Source organism: Siniperca chuatsi, linkage group LG16 (assembly GCF_020085105.1).
Source record: "Siniperca chuatsi isolate FFG_IHB_CAS linkage group LG16, ASM2008510v1, whole genome shotgun sequence".
NCBI classification, from domain to species: Eukaryota; Metazoa; Chordata; class Actinopteri; order Centrarchiformes; family Sinipercidae; genus Siniperca; species Siniperca chuatsi.
In genome coordinates this window covers 26,102,245-26,116,912 of record NC_058057.1, presented here as the reverse complement: position 1 = coordinate 26,116,912, position 14,668 = coordinate 26,102,245, and the positions used below count along the sequence as shown (strand labels likewise).

Sequence of the window (14,668 nt, the reverse complement as noted above, 5' to 3'; positions counted from 1 at the left end):
CCGTCAGAAAAGGAGAAGACACAATCTACAATATGACATTAAAAAGCAGCTACAACTAGCACATAGAGCACATTAATACTGACATATGCACCTGTAGCACCCTGCACAAGACTGTGTTATTATCAACATAAAATAATTCTAGCAATCAGTGCTGGCTATGCAAGTCATATTAAGACAATTTACAGAGTTCCACAGAGGCTAAATCACCGACTGCATGTCCAAAGAGCAGGTGCATCAGTCAAGAAGATTGCAAAATTAATGTCTAGAGATCAGGGGAAAATTATGACAACATCTGCCAAACCAAATATTTCATTTTTGGCATGAAAATCATCAAATTTTAACAAACAAAACTATTGGCAGAACATTTTATCATCAACATTAACTCTGAAAAATCCAGATTGGTGGAACCAACCTTATTTATTTTTCCCCGACTCAAAAATCCTTCAACTTTGAAAAGATTTTTACTCTCAGGTATTTATGTGCTCTTCTTTTGTATTTGTTTATCGTGCTCATGGAGGACACGCCTGGGAATGAGTCTGTGCTCTCTGTAAACTATAAATAAAGATGAATGAGAGCATGACTCCTGGGGGAAATTTGCCTTTTGGTCAACCTTCACTGCTGTGCAGTTCTCATACTGCTGTTAGAGCAGCGTAGGATAGTAATTTGGAGCGATGCAGGAGTCGCAGTAAATGCCAGATGTTACACTTCTCTACCCAACACGCATTGATTAGTGTCTCCACGATGATGGGCCGTGTTCAGATGCCTCCTATTGTCTTTTTATTCCAGTGAAAAACTAAAGCTGCAGCTGGGACAATGTGAAACAAAAATTCAACATGTCAGCCTAAATCAGAACAAAGAGGAGCACTGCGTCAACATGTTACTGAAACACTCGATTCAACCCGTTGACCCAAATGGAAATCTGGTATCGGTGATGGGAATTCAGGCGGGGGTGTGCTCGAGACAAATGAGTTTGTGCGACATGTTGTTTGACCACGTCCAAAGGAAAAAAAGTGTTTCTAGCTGAAAGGTCACACTCGAAAGCAGGGTGAAAAGCCGGCCACCACAGAGGAGGACAAGATGCTATAAACTTTCTGACAATCTTTCCTGGGAGGCATTCATTGTGTCATTCACTCATTTGTACAAACTTGAAGTAGTTGTGGGAAGAATAAAAAAAAAAAAAAAAAAAAAGACAGAGAGAGAGAGAGAGAAGTTCAAACACTGACTGTTACCTGTCTCACCTCCACACACCTGAGCGATCTCTGCGTGAAGTGGCCGATTGTGAGATGGTCGGTTTCGGGAAGTTACACAGGGTTTCAGACGCCGTTCGACAATGTGATAAGCACTTTGTTTGAAGCACACAACACCTGCCCTCTCAATACAGGAAGTGACAAAATACACGTTAAAGAAAAATCTAAAGCGTTCCCTGAACAGCATCGATCAAGTACTTTACATTATGGGTAGGCGATGTGGATAAAATGCTTTATGACACTTAGGGTATGCACTATATATTGATATATATTGTGATACAGTAAAGCTTAAGGATAATCTATTGAGAAACTGCCATAAAGCAGTCCTGCTCATTTATTTTATATAGTTGCCCACAATAGCCTAATACACTCAGAGATACTAAACGCCACCATAAATTGACTCATTGGTGTTAATGTTCTCGTCCCTTTTAATATTAAGCTTTACCATGTGGCACCACTACTACCGTCACTATCTCTATTTATGTCAATTAGTGTAGACTAAATATTATTACCTTGCAGTATAACGCAATACGATTTAACAGTACTACAAACTACAGCCTCCAAAATGACCCTAAATATCTCTCAAACTGTTTCAGCATAAACTGAACATTATAGCCTTCATGATGGGAGGATTTATTGCATAACCGTTGTATTAGACTGCATTCGTTTTAGATAGGTGGACTTAATAAACTGGCAACCGAGTGTATATCGATATCTTTTTTTTTTTAACCAAGCCTTATGATGTATTACGCAGACAGCCATGCTGCTAAGACTTAATGGTATATCGTAGTTTTGATTGATAACAAATTAGTCGTTGTTTAACTTCAAACTATTAAATCATGAAGGGTTCAAATTCTGAGAGCAAGTGTTGTTGTAGATACTCACTGGAGAAACAAAAATAAAAATAATAAATGGTCAGACTTCATATTAGTTTTGCCCAAAGATACTGTAGAATACATCTTTAAGTCCTATCAAGGAGCTTAAGTGAATGTTTTTTCTGATAATTGTTCTTTGTACTACCTTTACTTCCTATGTACAATAATAACTGCATTTATTTTGCATTATTTCACATTAATTAAGCATCACTGATTATGATTATATTGATATCATTGATGCTTTTACCACTGTTGACTCCACATTTGAGCATCGTAGTGCAAATTAATCATTTTATGTAAAGTACAATATATTACGACTTTAGAGGATTCAATTCCCTCCGCATCCTGACAGACTTTCATTGTTTCACAGTTGGACACACGTTCTGACTTATTAGTTCAGCATGTTCACGCGTTGAAATAAATTCTGCTGTTATTTACACAGCAGATAAACATGTTCACCCTGCGCCATGTGGGAGCGTTGGCTGTGAGCCGCCAACAGAGAGGCAAAGTGCTGGCTCACATGACCAGTGTTGATATGGACTCATGGACTTCAAACAGCATGTGAACACCTGTGTGACACCGAACACACTCACATATACAAAGACACATAATAACATGTCAGGTTTAGACAAATAGCGACAGATGAACAGCCACACACACACACACACGTTTGTATTGCAGTGCTTGTAAATATGTTCAATCAACCTGTCTTGGCGTCTTGTGTTTAATTTAGTTAATTCCTACATTTCCCAGAAGGCCCATGGCAACCCACTGAGTCATATGTTGCCTTTAAGTGGTTTAGTGTTTGCCAGATGAGCCCATTTCAATGACCCACTGATGTGGTAACTTTGTAAGAGAAAAAGCTTCTGAAAGCTCAGAGATCACAAGTTGCAGCCAATGTGGAATTTTAACAAGTGTCAGAACTAAGCTTTTTATTAATTACTTCAGTTGTTAACTTTTTTTTAAACTAAAATGCAGAAGGCACAAAATTATGTCAGACGTGTGTTTTGTTAGTCATCTACCAAAAGTGTTGATTGAAACCACGTGAATACCTTGCATATCATGTACTTGATTTCCCCAAAAATACAACCCCACAAGTTCAATTTGAAGGCGGCAATATGCAGCATTCACGCCACGTCAGAAGAATCGGAAGAACAGAAAAACAAACCATTTTTATAACTTGTGTTCACACATTCTTTCACCCCCACTGCTAGCTCTTAAGTTACACTAGATACATGGGAATGTAGCCTAAATTTGTCATTTTTATTGGATAACATATTTGCAGTTTGTTGAAACCAGATATTAACAAACTGTGTATCTTCTTTTTAATTGGCTGTATTGATTGTTAATATTGGATTTTATTTATGTTGAACGGTCAGCGATTTTGGTGGTCGCGCAGCCTTTTTGGCACTGGTTTGTTGACATTAAGTGGGAGATATTCCCCATATTGCCTTCTTGTAATTACAACCAGGAGGTTGACGTGAACTGATTTTCCCCATTTGGCTGCTCATATTTACGGCCTGTATGATATGACACAACGATAGCAATAGTAAATGCGGAAGGTGCAGAGGGGGGCAACGCTACTCTTTGAGCTTTCTTTGATTTGAGCTTCCTTTCCGTCTGTTACTGTCATGGCAGCCTCAGTCGAGTGCAACCTGATATTGTTCTGTAGGAGCTCAAAACCAGCGGAGGTTCTTGTCAATGAGAGCCCTTAAACTAAACTAGCCCTAACCCTAAATAAAACTCAAGTCCTAAATCCACTAACCCTAAAAGGACCCAGTCACGCTAGCATAAAAAACAGGTAGCTAGTATTTTAGCAGTTAGCTCACCAGCTACAGTAGTTTGTCACCTAGCCCTGCAGGTAGTCACTGTGTCGACAATCTTCAAGCACCACCTATTCCATGAAGAAACAAATTAATTTCCCTGTCACTTTGTGTTTTTTCTGGTGAACAGGCACTAAGCCTATAATCTTTTTGTGCCAAAGACAAGAAAAGGAGCAGCAAACTGACCTCACGTTGAATCCTGATTCAGAAACTCTCGAACTCCAACCAGTTTCATAAGAATGAAAGGAAACTGTGACCACTGACTTTGTTCAGTTCAGTCCATTATGTGATTAACATCCCTCAGAAACAATTACTGTTTAAGTAGCCTAGATGATGTGTGAACATCCTGTTGGCCTTTTATCAACGTTGGTCTCAGGGTGACATTTGTGAGGCTGCATGCCGTTTTACTAGCTACAAGCTGAACTTGTGACTTTTATTGGTCAAAACGGACAGAAAAAAAAAAACTTTCACTCCAGACGACAAAGACAGCCAAGTGTGTGCGTGCATATATATATATAGATATATATAAAAAATATACACACACACACACACCTACAACTTGCTTTAAGCTGCAGGGAGGCACAGTAGGGTGGGGTTTACTACAACACACGGGGTAAAGTGAAGTGACAATTGCAGAAAAGTAAGTTAAATTGACCTTGAAATGCTTTGCTGTGGTTGGCTGAATCTTTTTTTGCTCAAGTTGTAATGGAGACATTACAGAAATTTCACTCAGTTTAAAATGAACGTTGTCAAGATTACAGTGAGACCGATGGGACTTAAAGGTCCTGTGTGGAGGATTTAGTGGCAACTAGCGGTGAAATTGCAGTTTGCAACCATTTGAATACCGCTCGCCTCACCCTCCCCTTCCAAGTGTGTAGGAGAAACTACGGTGGTCGCGAAACTCGCAAAAAAAAAAACGCAAACGCCCCAATCTAGAGCCAGTGTTTGGTTTGTCCGTTCTGGGCTACTGTAGAAACATGGCGGCCTCCGTGGAAGGGGACCCGCTCCCTCTGTAGATAAAAACGGTTTATTCTAAAGGTAACGAAAACACAACGATTCTTATTTTCAGGCAAAAACATACTTATAAATATTATATTCCATTTCTGCCAATAGCTCCTCCTAAATGTTACACACTGGACCTTTAAAAAGGATAATGCAGAAATTTTGTGCAAACATTCACTATGTAACCCTGCAAGTTATTCTCCAAGAAGTATCTTCTAGTCAGGATGGACAAGCCTTTCAAACAGCATTTAGACCGTAGTGGAAAACTGAATTCTCCTCTAAAACCAGACTGATGAAATTCAATTAGTTGATCTACGAACATCAGCTTTAAGAGCAGCCTTGATTACTGCGTCTGCAAGAAGAGTTTCTAAACAACCTTGTCCTCACAAGCATTTTTCGCCATTTTGTAGACCAAACAACTAATCAATAAATCAAGAAAATAACTGGCAGATAAATCAATCATGAAAATATTTGTTAGTCTCAGCCCTAAAAAAAAAATAGCCTGCAAGGCCTAAAGTATTCCAGTTACTTATTAAAACTGATTATATATTATACAGCCCAGATTATAAAACAAAAAAAGGATGAGAATGTATTACAACTAACTACCAGATCTTCTGCACAGACTACAAACAACCACAAATCCAACACAGTCAACAAGTGACTTGCCAAAGAAGAAATACAAAATTAGGAAAATTCCAAATTGATTAAATTAAATTATTATTAATAATAATAATAATAATAATAATAATAATAATAATAATAATAATACTAATTAGTGTGTTAGGGTAGACAGCAGCAACACCATAACAGCTTCAGTGTACAGGAAAACAAGACATAAGTGCAATATAACCTCCATAACATCAAGACACAGAGCATTTAATTTAAGTGACATTCCCACCATAACATCCAACCACAGCGCATTTAAGCAGTTTAACCTCCATAACATCAACAAGCACTTAAGCTTAAGCTCCATAACATCAACAAGTAACTAAACGGCGAAGTGAACAGACATACTGTAGCCACGGCGGGCCACTTAAACATCAGTAAAAAACCACACAGCTAACAGACACAGACAGATAAATTGTATTTGACTCACATTATTTGAGGAGGCTTTTCTCCTTCAGTCATGGAGGTGAAAGGGCCCATATCCACGTCCACTGCACCTGTTTGCTTGTGATGATAATTCTGTTTTCGCTCCAGCCTCCATTGCTGCTAGCTAAACAAGCTACCTAGCTGAAACCACAATAACGGTTATTAGCAACACTGGAAAAAGTTAGCTAACGGTTATTTTTATTTTAATAGCCTTGCTAGCTTGTTGCAGTGTCAAAGTGCGACTGACTTAACTTAACAGTTGTTTTCCAGAGTGATGAGTTCACAGTTTCGATGTGGTTTTACAGTGACCGCATCTAATTGTTTGAAACTATTCTTTCATCAGTGATGTCAGTTTCACCTGGCTGGCTTCCCTTCGGTAGACTCAGCATGATTTCCTCTAATGCAGGACTGCAATACCACGTCTCACCACTACATCCATTACAAACCAAACCAGGGGGGCGCTGTTTCACCAATTTGGAGAGACACAATCAAAAATGCAGAAACGACTGTTGTTGGTTTTGTTAGTTTGTTGGCACATTGTCAAGACAAAGGTTCATCAAAAAATACATTTTTTGAATGCTCAGTACTAAAATTGAATATGGTGCTTTCCATAATAATGGCAGTCTAACAACAGAATTAGCAGTGGTGGACAAGTATTCAGATCTTTTACTTAAATACCACACTGTGAAAATACTCCACTACAAGTAAAAGTCCTGCATTCAAAACCGTACTGAAGTAAAAGCATGTATTATCAGCAAAATGTAATGAAAGTATCAAAAGTAAAAGTACTCATTGTGCAGTAAAAGGTTCCCTGTCAGTGTTTTACTATTATATCTGATGTTTTTGGATTAATATTACTGCTGCAATAATGTGTATGTTGCATTTTACTGCTGTAGATTACATTTGGAGATAAATGTTTTTTACTGGACAGGAAGAGTTTGAAAAATTGTAATTTGAAAAGTTACTAAAGCTGTCAGACAAATATAGTGGAGTGAAACGTACAATATTTGCCTCTGAGATATAGTGGGGTAGAAGTATAAAGTTGCATAAAATGGAAATACTCAAGTAAAGTACAAGTACCTCAAATTCGCACTTGAGTAAATGTACTTAGTTACATTCCACCACTGCAATAACATACATTTGCATTTTTACTAAATGGAGAGCTGCCTTCCTTTCTTTGATTGCTGGTCACCTCTGGAGGTCTTTTTAGGAGAATATTATAATTACTTATTGCCACCTGTAAATCACAATATAGATGATGTCTTTCCTCCAAAACAACATGTAGCAGTTTCAGCATTTTTTTGTGTCTGTAAAGTCTGCAGATCTTCATCTCAAGCTGGTAAGAGCCACCTGAGAGGTGAAACCCAGGGCAAAAGTTCACATAATGCTTGCTGCTGCTCTTACATATTTTTGCTGTGGCCTCAAGGGAATATTTGAAGGCAACCGAGATGAACATGTGAGCATTTTTTTTATCAAGTTCCAATTGTGGTGCTGGACAGTAAGATTTTAGTCAGTAAATGAAACTGAAACATTTCCTCTTCCCCAGTGGAAATGACACCTTTCCTGTTATGTGACAAAGAAAAGCCTTAAATCTTTTTAATAAGGTGACACTGACAGCTAGTCTCAATAATGAAGGAGTCCTGGGGCCATAGTGGAGCATTTAGCAGCTAAAGAGCCAGATATTTCCCTCAGGAGTTGGTGGAGACCAAACCAGAGACAAGGAGAGACCATATTGGACTTATTCATATTGGATATTCATCAGGCTGTCACAAACATGACTCCAAATGAATGCTAATGCTGCTCGGTATCTGCTGGATGTGTAAACAGTTCGTCATATCAACTTTATAAGGTGATAATATGTCAGTCTTGTTTTTACAGCTTGTTTTTGCTGCCCCCAAGTGGTCAAACATCTGTTTTAAATCAGTCTATTGAGTATCAACAACTTAACTTATATATGCAGTGTACAAAGAGCTTCCACTGGGACCTTGCCGTCTGTGTGTGAATTCAATATATACTACAGTAAAGTTTTACACAACATATGTAATATCTGTTTATCCAAGCTATATATCACACAGTCCAGTTGCAGTGATGATTTATGATATCTGTGCATACAGCAGGCATCTCAGCAGGAGCAATGGGCTCATTATGCTTAAATTTGAGCCACCTTAGCTTCTGTACAAAGATGTTGTTATGCTGAAGTTAAAGGTGGAAGCATGGCGAAGGTAGCCGGCTACAGCAGGCCAACGAGCCAACAGCTGCTTCAAATTGAGCCGGTAAGTGATGCTGATCAAACGAGATGGCCGTGCCATAAAGTGGGAGCAGATCCTCTAACTTTACACTTTGTGTTTCCAAAATGGACATGATGTCAGTGGAAACATTTACTTGTTTAATGAATGTGCCTTTCTAAGAGGGGATCCCTCCTCCCATCAGCTGAAGCCTGGTGGAATTAAGTCCCATTTGATATGTCACTGAGAGATTAATTAATGTGCAGCAGTGATGAAAATGTCCCTAATCTTGCTGATTTGTTCTGTTACTTGGAAAGAAGAGTTTGTTGTTTTGTGTCTAAGATACCTGCAGTCCATTATTTAGAGCAAAAAATACAGTTGTACAAACATATGGGAATAAAACTGAAATACTTAAAGGAAATAGTTTTTTATTTTTGCAGCTCTGGCCATCAGTTCTATCTGTGATGATAACACTGTACCTTGAACATGGCTACATCATTAAAAATAGGTCCAATGGGGGAACACACACAAGCAGTCAAGACAATCAGACACGCCGTGTTTTTTGCAGCCAGACTATTTCCCCCATAATGGAAGGAATAACGGGAAATGAGGGGACTCAAGGATGTTTGTCCGGCTGATGGTCAGCAGCTTAAAGCCCATGGCCATCACTTATTTTGTCATTTAATTTGGAGCAATTAAAATAAATATAATATATATATTAATTTAACCAAGGCCCCAAATTACACTTGACATTTCAAGTGTCCAGATAAAGTCCAGTTTCAGTTTAATACACTTTTGTTTGCACTCATACTGTATAGCCACATATATGCATCTCTGTTGGCCAGATCACAAATCTATGGTTTTCCCGAGCTACATGCAAGCAGTGAGTGCGTTTACATGCATGCTAGTTTCCCAGTTTTGAGTCTTTTTATGGTTTTGATCATGTTCGGGATATGACATTTACATGGAACATGAGAAACCTGGTTGTTCAAATCCCTGTGTACATGATCATAACAGTATCCAGGTTTCTGATCATCTGTGTGCAGTTGCGTCTTGATTTCTCACCATCTCAGTCACTCATTTCTCTACCAACAAAGAATGTTCAGAAACCAGGATCAGGTGTTTACATACCACAGTATCCTGGTTTCTATAGGAGTAGTTAGCATATCCAGGTTTCTGAAACCAGGATATGATGTTTACATGTGTAACACCAGGATACTCCAAAACCCTGATCATAATCAGGATAGTAGTGTGCATGTAAACGCCATCGACTGTATATAAAGATGGACGACGCGTCTCCACTTCCTCCCCCTGTATGGGAGCTGCCATCTTGCGCTGGTGACGTCATTTGGAGCCAGAGTCTGCGCAGTGGTGATCGGGATTGGAACCGCTGTATTGAGGTCCCGCCCACACACCCGGCCAAATCAATCAGGAGCAGGGCTCAGCTGTCAATCATGACGCTTTTTATAGCATCAGATAACTAATTAGAACCAAACTTATAAGAAAAATGAACACTTACATACATCAGCGTGATAAGAACTACCTAAAATGACAGAAACCATCTTTGGGTAATTTTATTTGATGTGTACTTTGACTTTTTAGTTTGGCTCATGTCCCATCTGCTCACATGGAGGGGGCGGGGTTTATGACCCATACTGCAGCCAGCCACCAGGGGGGCGATTGAGATGTTTTGGCTTCACTTTTGGGCAGCTGTCATGTCGTCCATCTTTATATACAGTCAATGGCAAACACACGCACTGATGCAACAATGTCAGTTTTCTGGTATTTCTGGCTGCATCCCAATTAAAGGGGCTAGATGCTCCAAAATCTGCATACATCATAAGGGCCCAGATTCAGAGGATAAGTGTATCTTCTGCAGCTCTTAGTGTTCTACTCTCTAGTGTGACAATCATTTTTTAATGGAGAAAGTAATCATTGTCAACTCATTAAAGGGGGAAATATCACATATGGTAATTAGTGGGTACAGTATGTATTCATGCATAAATATACAGTGCAACATCACAAAAGTCATTGCAATGTTAGTTGCTATGGAACCGTGCCAGCAACATTTAACAAAATATTCACCTGAAACCAACTGCTGGTGGCAGAATAAAGAACGAATGCACCTTGAAAGTTAAAATACAACTTAAAATATCACTGTGGTTTCTGCCAAGCTTGGGTTGCTCAGTCTTTTTTGTTGTTGTATAAGATCGACAGGAGGGCAGAGTGGTGGAAAGCCTCGGGACTGCAAACATCTTTGTATTTTTGGGGGTGACAGTGATCGACAGGCCGGGGTCAGAGCTCTGCCCTCACGTTATCAATTTTAGCAGCTTTAGGAGCTCTTTGTTACCGCTGCAAGAGAGGTCAGAGGTCAAGTGTCTGTATTTATTTAACCGAAGTGGAGTGTGATGGCTTCATACTTCTACAGTTACACCCATGAACTGAAACGCAGCCGCAGAGCTCTTATGTGTGCTCCTCGAGTGCTTTGCTCAAGTGCACGTCAGTAGAGTTAGTGCACACTTTCACTTCTCCAAGTACACTAACAACCGTCCAATCACAAAGCAGCATTTCTCTAGAGCACCATTACAGGAGAGAAGAGTTTTGTTTTGGAAACAATAACATTTCAGCTGACACTTCATATATCTTAATATTAGATAATTAGACAAACATGGATGGATATTATGGACATGTGTTACTGTTATATAATACTGTAAACAAAATGGTTGTGATTATGATTTTTTTAGCAAAAAAATTTTTTTTTAGCTTTTCTCTAATTATTGCTTTTTTTGTGAAATATTGGATAATTTGACCTCTTTGGGCCTCAAACAGTTATTTAAATGAAACCATGTGAGAAGTTTAGAGGCGAAATCTCTCTTTGACATCCGATACATGACAAGGGGCCCCAACTAGACACTTATATAAGGGTAAGGGGTTTTGTAAGGTTTGGTATTACTGGTTTAATAAGCTTATCATATGTTTATGTAAAATCTATAGTAAGTAATTGGTAACTCCAGCCGTCAAAAATGCAGTGGAGTAAAAAGTACAATATTTCCCTCTGAAATGTAGTGGAGGAGATGTACAGTACTTGAGTTAACGTACTTAGTTACTTTCCACCACTGCTGGACTGTCAGAACAGGAGTCAACACTTCAAACCATTCAACACCTTAAGATCTCTGCTTAAACACCCTGAAGACAGGACCCTCCTGACTACGTCGGTTAAACAGCAGGACAAGAGAATGGACGAACACCAGAAACAGACAACTTCATCATCTGTTTGTGAACACCAGACCAGAACCGGTCACAGCATCGTCTGGGATGAGGTGAAAGCAGAAAGATCAAGGCAGACATCGACATCCGACACCAGAAACCATTTTTAAACAGCAACAGAGGTTACCCCCCCCCCCATAAACAACCATCTGTTTTCAAGTAACCCAATTTCCGTACCCGTGATGACAACTAAGCAAACTTTATCTGATGATCAAGATTGTGAGATGCGGTTGAAAGCTCCAGAAAAAGCTGTTAAGTGTATATTAATTCGTCAAATCCTTTCAATTATTTAAAAGCACGAGTCGCCCAAATTAAAGCAACAAGGTGTTCACTCGCCAGTGACAAAACCTGAAGCCCTGTGTTCATTGTTGTTTTCATCCTTATATCTTGTCCATTTTTTGACATGAAACAATGATTTGTAATTTTCTGGTTTGGTGGCCCCTGGGGGCCCCAAGCACCTGCTTTATTCAGTTATGCGTCAGTCTCTGGGCTTCATAAACTCAGTTCTGGACAGTCTCACAGACAGCTGAAGTTTGAATACACGTTGCATTTTGATAGGAGACATATTAGATGATGAAGTTGAACAACACTGACAGCAGCGTGAACGAGTGAGGTTATTAGAACACCCAATAAACACACACTCAAACCTGCTGCGCAGTCCAAACAGCATTAGACAGAGTTATAATTTCCAGCCTCATTAAAGAACAACATTGTGTGATTTTGTGTTTGTATCTGGCAGTAGGTTTTATCAGCCATTATTGGGAGGGATGCTTTGACCTACTGTACTGTAAATGGTTTAACTAAAGCACAGAAGCCAGGACTTCATTAGATGGAGACTAATCTGGCAGAAGATCCCCTGAGAAGGTTTACTGGATCTGCACAAGTGTTGGTAACACAATGGAAAACAAAAATATGGTTTACAAGCTGCGAAACACTCTATTGTATTTTTTCCATGGAGTTTGGAGATAATGAAACTGATTTGTGCACTTTATATTTTCAACAGACTTCAACATAAAGGCCGGTAGAGAAATACGCATCATGTCCATCTCTTCAAGAAATGTTGTTAACATGAGAGGTTAGACAGAGAAAAGATGGTAGTCCACACCCTAAATGTCAATATTTATGGCTGCATCCCAATTCAAGGGGCTAGATGCTGCAAAATCTGCACTTTTAGACCAAATATGTCATAAGGGCCCAGATTCAGAGGACACACTCAGTGTATCTTCTGCAGCTCTTAGTGTCCTACTCTCTAGTGTGACAATCATTTTTTAATGGAGAAAGTAATCATTGTCAACTCATTAAAGTGGGAAATATCACATATGGTATTTAGTGGGTATTTCTGTTCAGGTTATCAAAGGATTGCTGGTAAATATACAGTATGTATACATGCATAAATATACAGTGCAACATCACAAAAGTCATCGCAAGATATAACTAACTGAAACCAGACATAAACTCCACTTATTGTTCTCGTCAGCATCCAACAACACAAAAACTCCAAACACTCGTATCATAAACTCAGGTATCATGAAATGTCTCAGCCTACTGCTGGTTTACAATTTGCCAGCAGTTTGAGGGCAGCTCACTGGTGATGAACTTGGACATTTTGACTTCACTAGTTTATGAGAAGCACCTGAACGTACCCATTTGTTTTCGGTGGTCCTCTGAAGGAAACTTTGACCTTTGTCAGCTGTGAGGATCCAGACCCTGAATTGGGACAAATCTTATTGCTGTATGTATAAACTGCCTCCACCACCGCAGAGAGCCAGTGAAGAGATGCTAAAACCAGTCTGACCTAGTTTTAATATGTATGCATTATAATATTATATATACCACATATGTAAGTATGAGGCAGGTAACCAAGGTGTAACGGCTGTTGAGGTGAGGAGTGCATGAATCTGAGCGTGGAAAGATCACATGCAGACTCAGCAGTCGTCCTGTGGAAAATACATAAAACAACCCCACAACACAGATTGCACTTATTTTATGAGAGTCAGAACTCGAGGAACAATCAGATAAACTGCACTTCTGCAGAAAATTCCTGAATAAAAAGTCCTGGAAAACAAATCTGGGCAACAGGATGACCTAGATTTAAGAAGTGAGAACAAATTCAACAAATTGCTCCTTTTTACGTGTGTAATTATATGTAAATAACCTTATATTTGTTTTTTTAAAACATCATAAACAACTGTTTAGGGTCCTTGTTTTCCTCCACTTTTTATTTTTGACAAGAGATTAGTGAAATTTCACAACATTTAAAAGTCTAAATATAACAATGAGGGAAAATCAATTAGCTTTTTATTTCACGCGTGAAGCGTGTCTTAACTAGATGTTTGGATCTCTGCAAGACTCGTACTTACTTTTAACCTTAATCTGCCGTGAAAACAAGGCATTTATTGCAAATTCAGTGTTAAACTGTTCAGATTACCCACATGATATCCGTGTGCTGCTCTGACAGCCTCCACTCTTCTGGTTTCAGCCTTTCCTCCAGATGTTGAAGGGATTTGCTCCCATTTGGACACAAGAGCATCAGTGAGGACCAACACTGATGTTGGGTGATCAGGTCTGGCAGTGTTCCAGTTGATCCCAAAGGTGCTGGACGGGGTTGAGGTCAGGGCTTTGTGCAGGATCAGTCAAATTCTTCCACAGCAAACTGGGAAAACCATTTCATTATGGCGCTGCTTTGTGCTCGGGGGCATCGTCATGTTGAAACAGGAAAGAGACAAACACAAGCTGTTGGAAACACACTATTGTCCAAAATATTATTGTATGCTGTATATTAACATGCCCCCTCATTGGAACTAAAGGACCAAAACCAGGAAAAAATAGCCCCATACCAAAAGTACGTGTCCACATACTTTTGGCCATATATTGTATAATATGTAATATTCTAAAAAGGAAGTTTATATCTGTTGCTTTGCTACACTGGCACTTAATAATAACATTAATCTATTGAGAACAAACTATTTCCTGTAAACTGCTCAGAATATCAAGGCCGCTGTTCCAATGTGTTTTTAATTTACCGTGAAGAAAAAAAATAAATCAATCAAGTTTCTTTGAAATAAAGAGGACGCAGCTGGTGAAAGAATTTCATCCATCAAGCACATTCTGGTGTGGCATCAATATATCATCATTAA

At 39.1% G+C, this 14,668-nt stretch overlaps 1 long non-coding RNA gene across 1 annotated transcript in view; it reads right to left on the bottom strand.

Moving 5' to 3' along the window:
- The window catches only part of LOC122863114, a 38,681-nt gene extending 32,252 nt beyond the window's left edge, over nucleotides 1-6,429 (bottom strand). The window contains exon 1 of the long non-coding RNA XR_006374913.1: nucleotides 6,044-6,429. This is a non-coding gene — a long non-coding RNA (uncharacterized LOC122863114). The remainder of the gene's footprint in view (nucleotides 1-6,043) is intronic.
- Nucleotides 6,430-14,668: the final 8,239 nt, after the last annotated feature.